Below are 7,342 nucleotides of genomic sequence, written 5' to 3' on the forward strand. Positions count from 1 at the left end.
TCCTAGGCCTTAAACTCATGGACAGGCATTGAACTCAGTGTCTTGGGGCTTGGGCTGGAAACTCCGGGCTGGGTCTTGAACTCATAGCCTGGCTTTGAACTCATGGCATGTTACTTGAACTGGGGTCCTGGACCTTGATCTTGGAGCCTAGGACTTGAACTTAGAGCCTGGGTCTTGAAATCACAGCCTGGGTCTTGAACTCATAGCCTGGTACTTGAACTGGGGCCGTGGAGCTTGAACTCAGGGACAGAGAGGCCTGGGAAGGTGAGACCTAAGATTTCAACTTGGGGCCTGGGCCTTGAACTATTGGTCTGAGATTTGAATTCAGGGGTTGGGATTTGAACTTTCAGCATGGGACTTGAACTTGAAGCCTGGGCCTTGAACTTGCAGACTCGGCCTTCAACTCAGCACCTGGGCCTTGAACTCACAACAGGGGTCTTCAACTTGGGGACTGGGCATGGAACTCAGTACCTGGGACTTGCATTCATAGCCTGAGACTTGAAGTTGAGCCTGGGCCTTAACAATCAGCCTGACACTTGAATTTGGTGTGTGGGACTTGAACTTTCAGCACTGGAATTTGTGTGGGATTTGAACTTTCAGCACTGGAATTTAACTTGGGGCCTGGACCTTGAATTCAGCACCTGGGACTTGAATTACCTGCCTGAACCTTGAAATCTTGACCTGGCCTTGAACTTTCAGCTAATACATGAATTGGCTCCTGGGACTTGAACTCACATCCTGGGTATTTAACTCGGGCCTGGGCCTTGAACTAAGGAACTGGGACTTAAATTGGGGCCCTAAACCTTGAACTCAGGGCAAGGGAATTGAACAAAGACCCTGGACCTTGAACAAGGGGCCTGAGCCTTCCTTGAACTATCAGTCTGAGATTGGAATTCAGGGCCTGAGATTTTAACTTCAGCGTGTTACTAAATTGCAGCCTGGGCCTGGAACTTAGCACCGGGGACGTACAATCCCTGCATAAACATTGCACTCTTGATCTGTATCTTGATCTATTTACATGAGACTTGATTTTGAGGCCTAAGCCTTAAACTTACAGCCCTGGGCCTTGAACTCTGGCCTGGGCCATGAACTCAGTGCCTGGGATTTGAACTTATGGCCTGGACCTTGAACTTGTAATCTGGGTCTTTAACTAAAAGCCTGGGAGTTGAACTCATAGACAGAGCCTTGCACTCACATCCTGGGCATTGAACTCATGGCCTGTCACAGGCCGAGAGTTCAAAGCTCAATCTTTTGAGTTCAAATCCCAGGCTTTGAGTTAAAGGCCCAAGCTACAAGTACAAGGTCCAGGCCATCAGTAAAATTCTCAGGCCTAGAGTACAAGTCACAGTCTCCAGTTCAAGGCCCAGGTTGTCATTTAAAGGCCCAGGCCTGGAGTTCAAGTCCCATGCTCCAAGTTCTATATCCAGGTCACCAGTTCAAATATCAGAGTTCAAGCCTCAGGCACTCAGTTCAAAGCCCAGTTGTGAGTTCAAGGCATAGGCCACGAGTTCAAGGAGCAGACCCTGATTTCAATTCCCAGAACCTGAGTTCAAGGTCTAGAGCCTCAGTTCACCTCCTAGACTAAGAGTTCAAGGGTCAGTGTATCAGTTCAAGTCCCAGGCTTTGGGGTAAATTCCCAGGTTACGAGTTCAAGATCCAGGCCATGAGTTCAAATACCATGCCAGAGTTCAAGGCCAAGGCCATAAATAAAAATCCTAGGCCCTAAGTTAGAAGCCCAAATCCCAATTTCAATTCCCAAGCCAAGAGTTCAAGTTCCAGGTCCCCAGTTCAAGTACCAAGCCATGAGTTAAAGGTTGAGGCTATGAGTTCAATGCCAGGCCCAGGCTATGAGTCCCATTCCCCCAATTCAAGGCCCAGGCACCTAGTTCAAGACCCAGTGTGTGAACTAGTTCAGGCAACTAGTTCAAATCACAGGCCCCAAGTTCAAGGTACAAAGCCCCAATTCAAGCACTATACCATGAATTAAAGACCCATTTTGTGAGTTCAAGGCCCAGCCTCAGAGTTTCAGGCCCAGACTCATTTCACGTCCCAAATCCTGAATTCAATGGCCAGGCCAAGTTCAAGGTCAAACTCAAGAGTTTAGATCCCCTGCTTTGAATTCAAGGCTCAGGTCATGAATTCAAGGCTCAGACCCTCAATTGAAGTCTCAGGTCCACTTCCCCCCATCCCCAAGTTCAAGTTCTGGGGCCCCCATTCTCTCCCAGGGCAAGAAGTCAAGACGCAGTCTTTGAGTTCAAGTCCCAGGCTTTGAGTTAAAGCTCCAGGCAAAAAGTGTAAGATCCAGGACTTGAGCACAAATCCTAGGCCCAAATTACCAATCTGAGGCCATGAGTAAAATTCTTAGGCCCAATGTTAAAGACCTAGACCCCCATTTCAATTCCCAGGCACTGGGTTCAAGGTCCAGGGCCCCAGTTCAAGTCCCAGGCTATCAGTTCACGGTCTCAAAATTTCAGACTCAAAATTTCAGGCCCAGACCATGTCTTTTAGTCCCAGATCCTTAGTTGAATGCCCAGGCTGAGTTTTAGGCCCAGGCCTGGAGTTCAAATTCTACCCTTTGAGTTCAAGGCCCAGGCCATGGGTTTAAGGCCCAGACCATGAAATTGAAATCCAGGCCCCAAATTGAAATCCCAGGCCCCCACTGTCTCCCTAAGTTCAAGATCTAAGACCCTGTAGTACCCAGAGTCTTGGAGCCCCCCATAGACCACAAGAGACCTTGGACAATGCAAGCAGCAAAGAGTCATTTATTAACGAGCTCACAAGCATGGACCTCATGCACATCGTTGTAGAGGTGTTAGCAAGAGGCCTGGAACAAAGGGTTACAGCACCTTTTATACATTTTAAGGTAGGGGCAGGGCCCCAGTAGACACTCACAGCAAATCACTATGCCATGCAGGAAATTTTTTAACACTCTTTGTAAAATGAATGGTACGGGATGACTCAAGAGGGATGGTTGCTTTGGATGATAAGGGTTAGGGGGAATTCTCATAGGTACAGGCTTGCAATTGATTGACATTTGGCCTAGTTTGCTGGTCCTGCCAGATGGTCATTATCTCAGGGTCCAGTTCCGGGAGGAGCAGCCGGAATATTTGTTAGCCATTGTTCCAGGCTCTGGGAATGTCTGGGGCTTGAGGTTGGCAGTTAGTTATCTATCACGGTGGTTACATTCTTTAGAGTTTGTTGACACAGACCTATCTTTATACTTTAACGTTAGCAAAAGCAAGTTACAGAAGCGAAGTCAGCAGTTAGTGACTGCAAAATGGTGAATATAATTCTCAGTTCTTCAACCCCAGTTCAAGTAGCAGGCGGTGAGTTCAAGACCCAGGTTATGAGTTACAGTCTGAGGCCCCAGTTCAAGGCCCAGGTACCCAGTTCAAGGCCAGGTTGTGAGTTTGAGACCCAGTGCCCCAACTGAAGTCTCCTACCCCAAGCTTAAGGTCCAGGGCTCCAGGGTCACAGGCCTGGAGTTCAAGGCTCAGTCTTTTGAGTTCAAGTCCCAGGCTTTGAGGTAAAGGCCCAGACTATGAGTTCAAAATCCAGATCATGAGTTTAAATCCCAAACCAAGAGTTCATGTCCCAGGGCATGAGTAAAAATCCCAGGCCCTGAGTTAAAGGCCGAGGTCCCAAATTCTATTCCTAGGCCCCAAGCTCAAGGCCTAGGCTGTGAGTTCAATATCTAGGCCCAAAGTTTCAGTCTGGCCTATGAGTACAATTCCCAGGATCCCAGTTCAAGGCCTAGGCACTCAGTTCAAGGCCTGGGTTGTGAATTCAAGGCTGAGGCAACTAGTTCAAATCACAGGCTATGAGTTCAAGGTCCAGGGCCCCAGTTCAGGAACCTCACTATGAATTCAAGCCCCAAGCTGTGAGTTCATGGCCTAGCCCCGTTCCAGATCTGGGACAAAAGTTTAAGTCTCAGATCCTGAGTTCATGGCTCAGACAGGGAGTTCAAGTCCTATGCCCTGAATTCAAGGCCCAAGTCCCAAGTTCAAGGATCATGCCACAAGCCCAAATTCCAGTCTCTGAATTCAAGGCACAGGCTCTGACTTCAAGCCAGTTCTGTGTTCAAGGCCCCAAGTGTGAGATAAAGGCTCAAGCTTCACTTTCAAGTTCTAGGCCCCTTTTTCAAGTTCCAGGTCACAGTTCAAATCCCAGCCCATGAATTGAAGCCCTAGCCTCCATATTCAAGTCCCAGGCCCTGAGTTCAAGTTCCACACCCCCAGTTCAAGTCCCAGGCCTACAGTTCATGTCTCAGTCTGTTAGTGCAAGACCCAGACTACAAGTTCTAGTCCCAGGCCCTGAGTTTAAATCCGAAGCCCCAAGTTCAAATTCCAGGTCCCAGGTTCAAGGCCCAGGCTACCAGTTCAAATTCCAGACATCAATATCAAATTTAAAGCCCAGAGTTTAAGTCCCAGGCCATGAGTAAACATCGTAGGTTAAAAGTTTAAGTTGCAGACCCCAAGTTCAAGACTCAGGCCCTGATTTCAATTCCCAGGCCCAGAGTTCCCAGGGCCTCAGTTCAAGTACCAGGCTGTGGATTCAAGATCCAAGCTGTGAGTAAAAATCCCAGTTCCTGAAATCAAGTCCAAGGTTCCTAGTTAAAGGCCCAAGCCCAGATTTCAATTCCTAGGCTGTGCATTCAAGGCCCAGTCTATGAGTTCAAGGCCTAGGACCTGAGTTTCAGGCCCAGCTATGAGTTCAAGTCCTAGGCCCACAGTTCAAGGCCCAGGCACACAATTCAAAGCCTGGGTTGTGAGTGAAAATCCCCCATCCCCAGTTCAAGTCCCATGTACTGAGTTCAAGGTCCAGGGTCCCAGGTCAAGTACCAGGCCATAGTTCAAGGCCTAGTTTGTGAGTTCAATGCCCAGGCCAAGAGTTGCAGGCCCAGGCTATGAGTAAAGGTCTCAAGCTCCAAGTTCAAGGCCCAGGCCAAAATTTCAAAGGTCAGGCTCTAAATTCAAGTGCCAGTCCCTGAGTTCAACTCCTAGACTAGGAGTTCAAGGCCCAGACTATGAGTTCAAGGTCTAGGCCATGAATTCAAATCTCAGGCCCAGACTTTAATCCAATGGCCATGTATAAACATCCCAGGTCCTGAGTCAAAGTTACACATCCTGAGTTCAAGGCCCAGGGCCTAATTTCAATTCCCAAGCCATAAGTTCAAGGACCAGGGACCCCGTTCAATACCAGGCCATGAGTTCAAGGCCCAGGCTGTGAGTATAATTCCCAGATTCCAAATTCAAGTCGCAGGCCCTGATATCAATTCCCAGGCTGTGAGTTTAAGGGCCAGGCCCAGAGTTTCCGGCCTAGCTATGAGCTCAAGTTCTAGTCCCCTAGTTTGAGGTCCAGGTACCCAGTTCAAGGCCTAAGTTGTGAGTTCAAGGTCCAGGGCCCCAGTTCAAGTCCCAGGCCTAGAGTTCAAGGCTCAGTCTTTTGCATTCAAATCCCAGGCCAGGCTACAAGTTCAAAATCCAAGCCATGAGTTCTAATCCCAGGCCCAGATTTCAATTCCCACTCCCTGAATAAAATGTCAGACCCCAAGTTCAAGTTGCAGGCCTTGAGTTGAAGGCCCAGACCCCTATTTCATTCCCAGCCCTGAGTTCAAGGTCCATGGCTTCTATTCAATTTCCAGAATGCATGTTTAAGGCCCAGTCTATAAGTTCTAGTCAAAGACTGATTTCAAATTCCAAGCCAATAGTTAATGTCCCAAGCCCTGAGTTCTAGCCCCAGGCCACAAATTCAAGTCCCAGGCTGTGAGTTCAAGGCCCAAGGTCCACATTCATGGTCCTGAGATTCAGTTCAAGTTCTAGGTCCTGAGTTTGAGGTCCTGGGCCCAGTCTAAGTCCCAGGTCCCAAGTTCAATGCCCAGGTCCTGAGTTAAATGCCCAGGTCATAAGTTCAAGTCCCAGCCCCTGAATCAAGTCTCAGGGTGACAGTTCAAGGCCCAGGCAAAGAGTTTAAGGTATAGCTGGGGAATTCAAGTGCCAGGCTCTGAGTTCAAGACCCCTGTCCTGATTACAAGGTCCAGGGCCCCAGTTCAAGACCAATGCAGAGAACTCAAGGCACAGTCTGTGAGTTCAAGTCCCAGACTTTGAGTTAAGGGCCCAGGCTATGATTTCAAGGTCCAGGCCATGAGTAAAAGTCTCAGGATTTAAGTTCAATTTGCAGACCCTGATTTCAATTCCCAGGCCTCAAGTTCAAAGTCCAGGGCCCCAGTTCAGGTATCTGGCCATAAGTTCAAGAAACAAGCTGTGAGTTCAATGCCCAGGCCCACAGTTTCAGGGCCACCCTATGAATTTAAGTCCTAGGCCCCCATTTGAAAGCCCAGGCACCTAGTTCAAGGACCAAGTTGTGAGTGCAAGGCTCAGGCCACCAGTTGAAATTACAGGCCCAAGTTTAAGGTCCAGGGCCCCAGTTAAGTACCACACAATGACTTCAAGGTCTAGGCTGTGAGCCCAAGGCCCAGCCTCCAAGTTTCAGGCCCTGTCTGTGAGTTCAAATCCCACAGCTGAATTCATTTGTCATGCCAATAGTTCAAGGCCCAGGCCCCAAGTTCAAGGCTCAGGCAGTGAATTCATGGCCCAATTCTTGAGTTCAAGGCACAGACCCTGAGTTCAAGGTCTAGGGTTCTAGTTCCAGTTCCAGGCTTAGAATTCAAGACTCAGTCTGTGACTTCAAGTCCCAGGCTTTTAGCTAAAGACCCAGGCCCCTAGTTCAAGGCCCAGGCTCCAATTTCTATTCCCAGTACCTGAGGTCAAGGCCCAAGCTATAGTTCAAGGCCCAGGCCCAGAGTTTCAGGCCCAAGCTATGAGTTCATGTCCCAGGCCCCTGGTTCAAGGACCAGGCTCCCAGTTCAAGGCCCAAGTTGTAAGTTCAAAGCCGGACCCCAAGTTCAAGTCCTAGGCCATGAATTCAAGTCCCAGACTCCAAGTTCAAGACCCAGGTTCTAATTTATATTCCCAGGGACAGAGTTTTAGGCCCAAGCTATTAGTTCAAGGCCCAGGTACCTAGTTCAAGGCCCAAGTTGTGAGTTCAAGGCCCAAGCTGTGAGTTAAAGGCCCAAGTTGTGAGTTCAAGACCCCAAGTTCAATTCCCAGGCTCTTACTTCAAGGCCCAGGGCTGTGTTCAAAGTCCCCGCTCTAAGTTCAAGGCCCAGGCTCCACATTCAAGTCCGTAGGCTCTCACTCAATTCCCAGGTCCTGAGTTAAAGGTCCAGGGCCCCAGTTCAAGTCCTCCTGAGTTAAAGGTCCAAGGCCCCAGTTCAAGTCCTCCTGAGTTAAAGGTCCAAGGCCCCAGTTCAAGTCCTCCTGAGTTAAAGGTCCAGGGCCCC

Source organism: Dipodomys merriami, unplaced genomic scaffold (assembly GCF_024711535.1).
Source record: "Dipodomys merriami isolate MVZ:Mamm:240054 unplaced genomic scaffold, mDipMer1.0.p SCAF_123, whole genome shotgun sequence".
NCBI lineage: Eukaryota > Metazoa > Chordata > Mammalia > Rodentia > Heteromyidae > Dipodomys > Dipodomys merriami.